This window comes from Dromiciops gliroides, chromosome 6 (assembly GCF_019393635.1).
Source record: "Dromiciops gliroides isolate mDroGli1 chromosome 6, mDroGli1.pri, whole genome shotgun sequence".
Lineage (NCBI taxonomy): Eukaryota > Metazoa > Chordata > Mammalia > Microbiotheria > Microbiotheriidae > Dromiciops > Dromiciops gliroides.
The window spans coordinates 17,160,705-17,173,449 of NC_057866.1; positions in this window are offsets into that span (position 1 = coordinate 17,160,705).

Consider the following 12,745-nt stretch of genomic DNA (forward strand, 5'->3'; position numbering starts at 1 on the left):
CTCAGACACTTAACACTTACTAGCTGTGTGACCCTGGGCAAGTCACTTAACCCCAATTGCCTCACTAAAAAAAAGAATGAATGAATAGATCTCCAAGCTCAGAGGGATAGCATATCTTCTCTCACTAAGGGACCCTAGTTCTGGACTCACGTGGATTAGCATCAGCACTTGGGTATCCTGCCCCCCAAATCAACTCTTGATTTGAACTCTGGAAATCTTTGACTTTCCTACCCTAAAGTAGAATTCTGGACACAATCTTTAAAGTAAATTTTGTTTGGCTCTAGTCTAGGTTCTCCCTAAAAGAAATGAACTTTATATAAAATAGATCAGGTCCAGGACCTGAGAAATGCTCAAACACAACATTGATCTAGAATTATAGCATGATACCCTAATACCTATTATACTTCCCCAGGAGGTTGAAACTTGAAGCATGAACTACTTTGTGGAGCTCTTAAAAGATATTTTACTTTCTACCTCAGCTCTGAAGCCTTTCTCAGTCTCCCTTAACATTGGTGCCTTCCTTCTGAAATTATCTCATTTGTACATAATTGTTTATATGTTGTCTCTCCCCATTACACTGTGAGCTCCTTGAAGGCAGGGATTTTTTTTTTTTGCCTTTCTTTGTATCCTCAGCAATTAACATAGTGCCTGAGCCCTTAATAATTGCTTGTTGACTTGACTCTGCATTAAATAACTACACTGCCCAGACAATGGTTTCCTCCTACTGGGCAACCAGCACCCAGTCCCAGAACCTCTTTGAACTCAAAAGGTTGCTGTTGAGGCTAGGAAGATCCCTTACAGAATTACTGTTTGTTCATACATCCTCAAGGAAAGAAACAAAGCAGAAGACTTGAAGCTGCACCTAAAAATCACATGTATTCATTGCCATGTACTTATAAGCCATCACAGCTAGTAGATGACCTCCCTCCTCTCCAGACCCTTCACCCCCTTTACTAAACATCCCTGGAAGTCCAAGGCAATGTTGTTGAAAACCAAGGCACACATTTAGAAGAGAGCACAAGTGGAATGTGTTTCTCATTTCTAAGTCTATTGAGTGAATATGTCTTCCTGCTCATTGATCAAATGAAGCAGTAGGAACCATTACCTCTTGGGGAGAACGGGAGAGGCAGTGATAATCTACAAGTGTCTGGTTGAATCTAATATTCTTTAGCAAGAGGACAAAGCCTACATCTCATCAGATGTGGCCAGAGCATGGGCTCATCCAACATTCCATGGGAAGTATGCTAGCCAGAACATGTCAGGGTGCAGGCCTATGTTATCCCACTCTTACTGTTACATATACACGGTTGTTCCCTGGCCACCACCGCCGAAATAGTATGTGAGCTCCTGGATTTCAGAGTTTTGTTTTCATCTCTCAATAGGGGCAGCTACGTGGAGCAATGGATAGTGTTGGGCCTGGAGGCAGGAAGACCTGAATTAAATTACAGCCTCAGACACTTGTGTATGATCTTGAGCAAGTCACTTAACCTGTTTGCCTCAGTTTCCCCATATGTAAAATGGGGATCATAATAACATCTACTTCCTAGGACTCTTGTGAGGATCAAATGAGAGGTGGTGCATTTGATCATGGAGGTAGTGCATTTGAGGGTGATGGTACGATTATGGGTATGACCATCTTTGTGTGTGGCTGAGGTGCGGTGGAGCAGTAGGTTATAGAAAATAAGTAGGATGAGGAACTGGGAAATAAGGGACTTTGAGGGATTATCAATATGTGTTCAAGACCTCTAGTAAGAGAGCAGGAGTTGGGGAGGAGAGGAATATTGTAAGCCAGGTATTGAACTCATTGAGAAAGGAATGGAGGGGCAGCTAGATGGCGCAGTGGATAAAGCACCGGCCCTGGATTCAGGAGTACCTGAGTTCAAATCCAGCCTCGGACACTTGACACTTACTAGCTGTGTGACCCTGGGCAAGTCACTTAACCCCAATAGCCTCACCAAAAAAAAAGAAAGGAATGGGAGTGTCAGAGATCTGAAGACAACAGCTACCAGGATTTTGATAGGTGGAAGATGTGGACTCTATGCACCTCAAAGAAGAAGGTTACTGAATGGTGGTGGCAGAGGGAGAACCTAGAAGTGACAATGGGGAGCAAGGAATGTTCTAATTCCCCAACTAGTGAGCCAAAGGGAATGAAAATACAAGCAGTGCTAGAAAGCTTAGTCGGGAAGGCTGTGTTAATATAGGCAAAAAGGTCTAAGTGAAAACCAGAGAAGGAAAGAATGGGAAAGGTAGAGATTTCATATGAAAACAAATTTGTTGCTTATGGAACAGGCATCCCAGAGGGCACAGCAGAAGGGGCGGATATCATTTGGTTGGGACATTCAGGTGGGCGGGTTAAGGGGAAATAGTAATGAGGAATTGGATAGTGACGGATGGGGAATGGAATTTGGAGGTTAATCTACAGTTCAGAATCACTGGAGTATGTAGGGTATGACCAGGTAGGAGTTTGTTAATAATTAAGTGAAAGGTGCCTTATTCTCTGCAGAGGCTGGAAATCAGGCAGAAAATGGAAGACATGTGGTGAGACTGTAGATCTCTGTTGCTCCTCTCCTCTTCCATCTGGAGACTCCTTACACTCCTACCTATAGCTGGAGATCAGTAAGAGATGGGCTCTGAAAGAAAACAAACCACCCCTTTTCTTATACTCAGCCAGAGATGGAAGGCCCCTTATTCAGATGAAGGCCCTCTCTTCTCCTCTTCCCAAATGAGCCTGCCAGAGATGACAAATGCTACATACCATAGATCCCCAGCAATTCTTTGGTGCAGAATTCCCTGGCAATAAACTCCAAAGTCCTGAAAAGAGTCATATTCAAGCTAGCTACTGGGAAACCAAGGCAGCAATCATCTTTACAATCAGGACTTTTGCTTTTGAAGGGTAGTGTTCACGTCAGTCCTCTTGGAAGCATCTCTTCAAGTGCTTTATCTGAAGGGCTGCTTTCTCTCAGCAGTTTGTCTCTCTTCAAGCTCCCTTCACCTACCCCTTTCAGTAAATAAAATGTCCATTAAAAAAAAAAAGAGCACTTACTAGCTGTGTGACCCTGGGCAAGTCACTTAACCCCCAATGCCCCACAAAAAAAAAAGAGCAGTAATGATAGCACTAGCATCTATAAAATGCTTTAAGGTTTGCAAGGGACTTAATATGTTTTCTCATTTGAACCTTAGCACAATCTTATATTGTAGGTGCTATTATCATCCCTATCTTACAGATGAGGGAAGTAAGACTGAAAGACTTTAACCTGCCCAGGGTCACACAGCTAGGAAATGTCTGAGGCAAAATTTGAACCAGTGTCCTAAGTCTAGGACTCTTATCTACTTCACTATGTGATTGCATTTACATAATTTAAGGCAGGGGCAACAGCTTGTAAAAATACATGAAGGCAGGGGCTGGAATAGCAAGTTTGGAGAAACCATAGTAGCCCAGTTTGGCTTGAAAACACAATGTAAAGCTAGAAAAGTAGTTGGAAGATAGATTATAGAGGGCTGAGCTATCAAGTTTTATTTTAGGGGTCCGAGCTTTGTGAGTAGGGAACTAACACAGATGCATTTCCTTAGGAAGTTGTGTGGAATATGAATTGGAAAGGTGACAGACTGGAAGACAGTTAGGAATGAATGCATGAGTGAATCACATACTAATGCTTGCTGTATGCAAAGCACTGTGCTAAGTGCTAGGGTTACAAAAAGAAAAGATGGAGCCTGATATCAAGGAGTTCACATTCCAATGGGGAGACACATAGGAACAGTGGCAAAGCTTATGTTAATGCCACTTCATTTAAATAGGAGATTATTACTTTAGTCCAGAGGAGACAAGGCTTGAACTAGACTGGTGACTGGATAAGTAGAGAAGGGAACAGAATTTTTACCACACCAAGAATGCCCTTCCTCTTCTTTTTTTTTTTCTCTTCTTTCTACTTTTCTCATACCTATCCTTCAAGACATAGCTCAAGTCCTACCTTTCTCTACTGCACCTCCCCTAATCCCCACCCCACCCCTACGACCCCTCAGGGCTTGCTTCCCTTTGTTTTATTATTTTTAATTTTTTAAAAATAGCTTTTTTCCCAGTTCCATGTTAAAACAATTTTTAACAATTAAAAAAAAAAGTTTTGAGTTTCAAATTCTATCCCTCCCTCCCTCCCTGAGATGGTAAGCAATCTGATATAGGTTTGATTGGGGTTTTGTGATTGGGTTTCCTTATCTTACCCAGGCCATAAATACAGTGGCTATTCACAGCCCTAGTTCTACTACAGATTGCCTTTGGAAGTTTAGATCTTCTATTTCCAACCTGGGCTAGTTCTTCCTTGCTTTGCCCTCCAGACTTGGTGGGTTCATGTGGTCAGCTTTAGCCCAAACTGACTTTAACTCTTGAGTTCTCTTAATCCACAAACCTTGGTAACCTCCATTAACAGACAGTTTAGGTGTCAGTCACCACGTCCATTCCATCTCATCTCGGAAACAGGCTCCCTAGTGTCTTCCATGAAGGGAAATTGCATCAGCCAAGTACACTTGGTGCACTCACTAAGTCAGTGGGGCCAGTTACCCATCACCAATAAAATAAAATAAAATAAAGATGAATTTGGAGTCTAAGGACTTGGATCTCAGTCTGAGCTCTGCTACTTCCTACCTCTGCCACTTCACTCCAGGTCTCAATTCACAAATCTGTAATATAAAACGGTTAGACTATACAATGTCTACGGTTCCTTCCAACTTCAAATCTATGGTCCTACCTGATTTCCCAGTCAGGGTGAGAGAAGTCTTTCATCCTGTAAGAAATGGTGATTTGGGGTTTCCATCACCCCATCTTTGCTTCATTACAGTCAGACTGAAAAGATGTAACCTTGAAAAAGTCCAGGAGAAGATGGGTGTGTACTTGAAGGAATTATAGAAAAGAACAACTAAGTATCTAAGACTCCTCTACTAAGTTCCACATGCCCACACGGGACTGGCCAAATTATAATGGGGACAGCCCAGGGAGTATGTTGAACCAATTGGAGACTCAGCAAGGTTAAGAACCTCCCCTTCCTGTGGGAGAGGCAAAAGGGGGGGGGGGGAAAGAGAAGAGACTGCACAGCTAACTCTCATTGAAAAACTATGGCCCCCAGGTGTTGGTGAGTGGAAATGAGGCCAGCTTTTTGAGCGAGCTGAGCAGCAAGCAAGTTTGGGGTTTGAGTCAGTCTCTGCTAGAGCCAGGGAGCTTATTTGTTTTCTCTTCCCCTATTCCCTTACTCGTTGTCCCTGGCTTTATTAACTTCACCTTTGTTGAAAATTTTGTTCCCATTAATGAAACCTGGTTTGTTTGTGGAAAAGAGGCTGTTCATCTCCTTTCTTTTTAGTGTGAGAAAAATAATGGGATTTGGCAGATACTCAAAGGCCCCACTTGAAGATTAACCTAAACTAATTGAATTAAGTGAGTGATTGACTGCTGATTAGCCTACTTCAAGTTAACTAGATTGTAACCACACCTGGCTGACCCATAAGGTATTGTTGCTCGACCCCCCACCCCCCACCCCCACCCCCGGCAGCTAGCTGGTGCAGTGGATAAAGCACTGGCCCTGGATTTGGGACTCCCTGAGTTCAAATCTGGCCTCAGACACTTGACACTTACTAGCTGTGTGACCCTGGGCAAGTCACTTAATCCCCATGGCCCTGCAAACAAAAACAAAACAAACAAAAAAGAAGGTATTGTTCTCAGAAGCTAAGGACTTTGAACTCATCTGGAGACCACCTTCAAGTCCAGTGAACCAATGGATTTGGATGATGCTAATGTGTTAAAATAATGGAATTTGGTGGACGCCAGGGGTCTGACTTGATTGACTTAGTAGTGTTTGAATTGGGTGTGAATGAGGAACTACTAAGTACCCACTTAAAGGTGATCAGATCTTGAATTTAAATTTAGCCAGTCCTGAGGAGAGTGTGTTCTCAGAGGCAACATCAACAGGAAACTGCTCTCGGCCAATCAACTTGAAGAACCTCCCATTTCGGGGAGGACAACGGAAGTAAAAAGCGAAGGCTGGTGGAGGGGATCTCTCTCTTTTGGTGTGAGGCATCGGCGTGGTGGCAGAATTTCATGTGGGCTGTTAGGAAAGGAAAGGTTTCTATCTCTCTGGCTGTACCAAACAGATCCAAGCTTTAATAAATCCTTAAAAGCCTAAACCCTTGGTGAATTTATCAGTGATTTTAGCCAGTTTCCCCCAGAACTGGGGGAACAGATTAGAACCCACATTTAGATTTTTAAACCACACACTAACCAATCCAGCTTGAAGCAGTGTGTAAGGACCGCCCATGGTCTAGACTTCAGTTTGCTGGGGAGTGGTGTTTGAAGCAGGCTCATGGTGGAGGACTTGAATATGACCAGGTTGGAACTCTAGGCTAGATAGGCCTTTTCTTAACTTTTTGAACTCCATGTGAATACCTAGTATACTTTAATAAATGTTTAATGCCCAAAGACTGGTGCTAAAGCTTCTAACTTAAGGCAACCACACATTTAGATTTTAAGCAACACATTAGTCTGGGAGAAATAACTAAAAAAAGGCAGTTTGAAAGGGACCTAGAGGTCTCATTATTTTCTGAACCCCAATATTATGGCGAGCCACCCAATTAAAATTTGGCCCTTACAATCCCTACTTTTGCTACCACCCACAACTGGTGCCTTGTGAGCATGAATAGCTTCCACTCATTCAACAAGAATTTATTGTATCTATATAGAATAGACATATGAAGCTCAAGGACAAGGGTGCTTATTCTTTTTTTATCATGAACACCTTGGGCAGCCAGTCTGGTAAAGCCTCTAGACCCTTCTCAGGATAATATATTTAAATGCATAAAACCAAAAACATACGATTACAAAGGATACCAATCATATTGAAATATTTATAATACATATACACATCCATACATACACATGTATCTCTGTGTAGACAGATATAAAAATGTATAGACTACAGGTTAAGGACCCCTGGTCTATGAATACCAGACAAAAAAACCAAACAGACCCTACTCTCAAGGAGCTCATGTTATCTGTGGTCAGGGTGGGCTGGGGAATGAACATGTGCATTACATATAGTCCTATTTCTGGTGGACAACAGCAACTTTGGAGAATTAGGAATCTTCCTATAGGAGATGACAAGCTAAGCTTCAAAGGAAATTAGGGATTCTCAAAATCAGAGGGCAGGAAGGCAGCTGGTAGCTCAGTCTATAAAACACTGGGACTGGAGTCGGGAAGACCTGACATGAAATCCGGCCTCAGACATTTCCTAACTTTGTGACCCTGGGCAAGTCACTTAACCTGATTGCCTCTCAAAAGGATCCACTAAGAGAAGGAAATGGCAAACCACTCCAGGATCTTTGCCAAGAAACCCCCATGGACAGCTGTAGTTCACAGGGTCACAAAGAATCAGACATGTCTGAATGACAACAGGAAGGCATGCATTTTAAGCACGAAGGGCAATCTGTACAAAAGTACAGAGATGGAAGGCCAAGTACCAGCAACAGGAGGCAGACTAGTTTGTGAAGTGCAGTAAACCTGGAAAGGTAGGATGGAGACAGATTGTGAAGGGTTTAAAATACCAGCCGGGAGTCTGGGCCTTATCCTAGAGGTGAGGGGAAAATTGGCTGCGCTTGATTTTCCCAACTTTGCCATGCTGATTCCGCTGCCTTCTTACTCTGGAACATCCTGCTACTCGCCCCCCCCCCCCAACTTCCTCTTATGTGTAGTCTTTCCCTATGAAAACATAAGTTCCTTTAAAGCAAGAACTAAATTTTTGCTTCTACGTGTATCTCCTGCACACAGAATAGTGTCTGGCACATAGTAAGCACTTCATGTTGTTGGTTTTACTGGCATGCTAGCTTCTCTCCATCATAGAGCAGCACTCCACTCTCATCTGATCTCCAGTCTCTCATCTCTGCCTTTTTTTTTTTTTTTAACTTACTATTGGGCAGCTTAAACTCATGTCCAAAGTTGAGCTCATATTTTTTTCTCCCCAAATCCTCTCCGCTTCCTAGTTTCTCAAATACTGTTGAAGGCTCCATCCCAGGTTTAAAATTCTGGGTATCATCCTCAACGACTCTCACCCCTCATCTTCAATTTGTTACCAAGCCTTGTTGATATTTCCATGCCATTTCTTGTATATGTTCCATCTCTCCTCTGACACTGCCCTAGTGTAGGCTGGGCCCTTATTACCTCACACCTAGACTACTGCAAATAGCCTTCCAGTCATTCTCCCTGCCTCAAAAATCTCTTTATTCTGGTACATCCTACATTCGGCTGTCATTACTCTGCCTAAATTGCAGGTCTGACCAAAACTCTAGCTGCGACCACCTCCAGGATCAAATACAAAATGTTTTGCTTAAAAAACCCTTCGAAACCTTGCCCCTCCCTACCTTTCTAATATTCTTATTTAGCATTCCCCTTGAAGTATGCAAAAAGCCTAACAGAGGCCTTCCTGCTGTTCCTAGCACCAGCCTGATCCATCACCCGACCATTTTCACCAGCTGTCCTTGGTGCTCAGAATACTCTCCCTCATTCCTTCTCCTGGCTTCTTTAAAGCCTCAGCTGAAATCCGCTTTCCTAAGAGGCTTTTCCCAGTCTCTTGACAGTCAACCTCAACATCAAAGATTGCCTCTAATTTGCCTCGTCCATATCTTATATGTACACAGTAGGGACACACACACACACACACACACACATTTCAAAGACGGCAAAGTGAAGGGAGAAAAGGCTCTAAGCATTCTCAAATAGCTATGTTTATTTATGTTTATTAATACTCCAATGCCTTTAGCCATTCTCATTGATATATCTCCCCTTCATACCTCTTAATACTACAGGATTTTCATCCATGTTTTCATTCTTTGGCTAGAGTGACCTGTTACTAGACGGATAACAAGCAAGTGGTTTGTGGAAGAGAAAAAGCTTTAAATATAAAGAATTAAGTGCAATTGAAAGACATTTTGGAAACATATAAAGGATCAAACCCAACAATGTTGATCTCTGCAAACTGAATACATACTTGGTTTATCTGGAAAACTTTTGACCACTCAGTTTTCCTACTCTATGTACCCTTGCCCTGGGTCACTGCCACATTCCAGGGGTCATTTTTCCTCTACTTGTGGGTTTTCTGGCAACTTTGGCCTCTCCACAAGTGTTTCAGTTAATACAGGTATGTAGATGGAGTCCAAATACATTTACCTGGTCCCAATCTCTCCCCCGAATTCCAATCTCATCTTTTACCGCCTGAAGCTTATCTCTACCTCCAAATCCTGTCAACCTCCACAACTGATCACCCTCCACTTACCCCTTATAATCTGGCCTCCTACCCAAAGTTATTTCAACTGAGCACCACCACCTTTCCAGTCACCCAGGCACAAAATTTCCAAGTACACTTATCCCTTCTCATTCATCCTCATACCCAGCCTGTTGTCTCACAGACCTTTAGGCAGCAGCTGGGCAGCACTATGTACAGGTGGGACTAGATGACTTCCCCAAATGATGCCACCAGTGCTCCTCAGAGGTGGAAAAGCTTTAAGGAAGGAGTTGGAAGGGAAGGACATTAGCTTAACTCAAACATTTTTTTCCTCTGCACTGACCCATTTACGAGGCCAGCCAACCAAACTGTGGCCAAATAAGCCAAGTTAGAGTTATATAGATTTGGCTACTATTCTTTTCCTTTTTTGCATTATGGAAAGATCCTTCAGTCTGTGGAAAGGAAGCAACGATAACTAATGAAGCAGGAGTACAGGAAGTAGTTTGGTTTTTGTTTAAATGAAGAAAGGGAAGTTGCTAGCCTATAAAGCTGGAATTCTCCGTAAATGTTCTACTGCTGCCAGACAGTGACTTACTTGCCTTCCTCCCAGAGCATCTTTTAAATTCTGTGCTATGGTCAATGGTAGGCACTTTTTTATATCAAATGCTACTGCTAAGAGGAAACTAGATACAGGTCCTCAGAGTGCAAATTTTTGAGGGCGAAGGCCACAGCATTAGGCAGCTGGGCGGCCCCTTGGCCTCAGCTTGAGTTCAGACCATGGCCCAAGTCTCTTAACCTAAACCTTAGTTTTAGTTTCCTGGTCTGTAAAACAGGGATCATAACACTTACCTGTGAGGATTGTTGTGAGGATTAACTGTGGTAACAAAGGCACTTTGCAAACCTAAGGAGACACATAAATGCTGCCACTATTTTCTTAGGAAGGCGCAGTGGAATATGGCAAACTCAGAAATCCATTAGTTCATGCTATTTATTGGGCAGCTAGGTGGTACAGGGGATAGAGGGTCAGGCCTGGAGTCAGGAAGACTCAGCTTCCTAAGTTCAAATCCAGCCTCAGCCACTTCCTAGCTGGGTGACGCTGGGCAAGTCACTTCACCCTGTTTGCCTCAGTTTCCTCATCTGTAAAGTGAACCACAATGGCAAACCACTTCATGATCTTTGCCAAGAAAATCTCAAATGGGACCACAGGGTTAAACATGACTGAAAACAAGTGAACAACCAAGGAATAAAATATAGAATCCTCAATCAAAATCCAGGTGATAGAGAAATATCAATTTGGGGGAATCAAACCCTTTTACAACTATAACCCAAAAGACAGAAGATAGTACAGTCAGTTTGGCTATAATGTGAGTTTGTTCCAACATAATTGAACATTTGTTTTGGGCATGAACTTATTTATACCTGTTTTCTTCTGAAACACTGAGAATGCAGAAAACTGCACCATTTCACAATAATGCATAAGCTGCAACCTTTCTGATGTCCACTACCATAAATGGACTTCAGGTATTTGTCTAGGTAAAGTGCCATATTTACCAGGTATACAATTATATTGCATATAAAGTACAGTTATTGAATATACTACACCATCTTGATTGCATTTACACATTCAAGGCATGGGCAACAGGAATACATGAAGGTAGGATGTAGAGTACCAAGTTTGGAGGGACCCTACACACTCAATTTAGTTTTAAACAGAGGAGGGCTGGGCCTGGGGGTGGGGGTGGAGTCCTATGTCCAACCTTCTACCATGGCAAAAATGAGCAGCAGCACAAGGCGTCAGACACCACTAGTCTTTATAGTATATATTTCTTAACCATTTAACATGAATAAACCTGTTACCATTTCTTATTAAGTAATATCGTTTTTTGTGTGTCACTGGAGAAGTTGTTTTTTGGTGTGTTTTTTTTAAACATTTAGAGTTAGCGTTTTTCACAGAAGCCCCGTGGGTCATTACATAATTTTGCATAGCTCATTGATTTTTTGGGCAAGCATGTGTGTGTGTTACAGGATAACTGACTGCAGTTGAAAGAGTATTGCCTCTGGAATTAAAGGACAGGGAGTTCAAATTCCACCAATGTTTATCACTGGTGTGACCTTGGGCCACTTAACCTAAGGTCTCACAGTTTTCTATCTGTAAGATGAAGGGTTGGCTAGAGGCCCTGAAGTTCCTTCCAACTCTATAGTTTTGGGGGTGGCTAGGTGGCACAGTGGATAAAGCACCGGCCCTGGATTCAGAAGGACCTGAGATCAAATCCGGCCTCAGACACTTGACACTTACTAGCTGTGTGACCCTGCACAAGTCACTTAACCCCCATTGCCCCGAAAAACCAAAAACACCAACTCTAGTTTTAATCCTATCATGAAAATGAATAACCGTATAGAGCACATTTTAGTAAATTCACATTACAGTTCTTAATTGTATACCGATTAAGGTCACAAGGAAGTGACACCTGTGGCTTTTCTTTGAAGACCTCTGCAGTAAAGTAAATTCCATTCAAATGGCAAGTGTTTACTAAGCATCTCAGAGTTAGAAGGACAAGCATACATTAGGAGAGTCAATTCATTTTTCATTTCCTTTCAGCAGTTGGAAATATTGTAGAAATTTCTATTGTTTACCCAAATGTTAGCTCAAATAGATCACATGCTTGCTGTACTAGGTTTTACTACATTTGGAATCTTAGATATTATCCTTGGTCTAAGACAATGGTCTTAGCTTTAAGGTTCCCCAATAAAAGCTTCATAATTTACCCAACAACACCATGTCATATTTGAAAATGACTTTTAGAGGCCTAGACAAAGCTGGGCTCTCTCCCATCCTGATTCATCAATAGCTTTTCAAAAGTACAGATTTAGCCAAGGGAATGGCACCTCAGTTTTTTTGGAAACACAATTAGAACTCAGTCTCCCTTCTTCCTCATTTCTGCCCTAACTTCTAGCCTTTTGTCTCCTTTAAATAGCTTCTCTAGGGGCAGCTAGGTGGCACAGTGGTTAAAGCACTGGCCCTGGATTCAGGAGTACCTGAGTTCAAATCCGGCCTCAGACACTTGACACTCACTAGCTGTGTGACTCTGGGCAAGTCACTTAACCCCCATTGCCTAAAAACAAAAAAGCAAAACAATAGCTTCTCTACTCAAAACTAGAGAAAATGATCTGGCTAGCTACCATCATCCTTTTTTCCATTGACACAAAAAGTGAAGCAGCTGGAATCCTATTCATCGCCTTAAGGAGGAAAACTTTCTATTGCTCAGCCATGACCAAAGGAAGATAACTAACAAACCATGAATTGATGTTGTCCACTGAAGGAGGTACAGGCAGGCCTCCCTATCTTGCATTTCCTTCATTTGAACATATCTAGCCAAAGTCTAAACACTTTCAGACAGAAGACTGCAACTCTTCTGACGTGGGTTTCAAGGAACTCATTGCATTATATGAGCAGGATTGCCTAAATGAATGCAATCCAGACATGGTAAATTGCA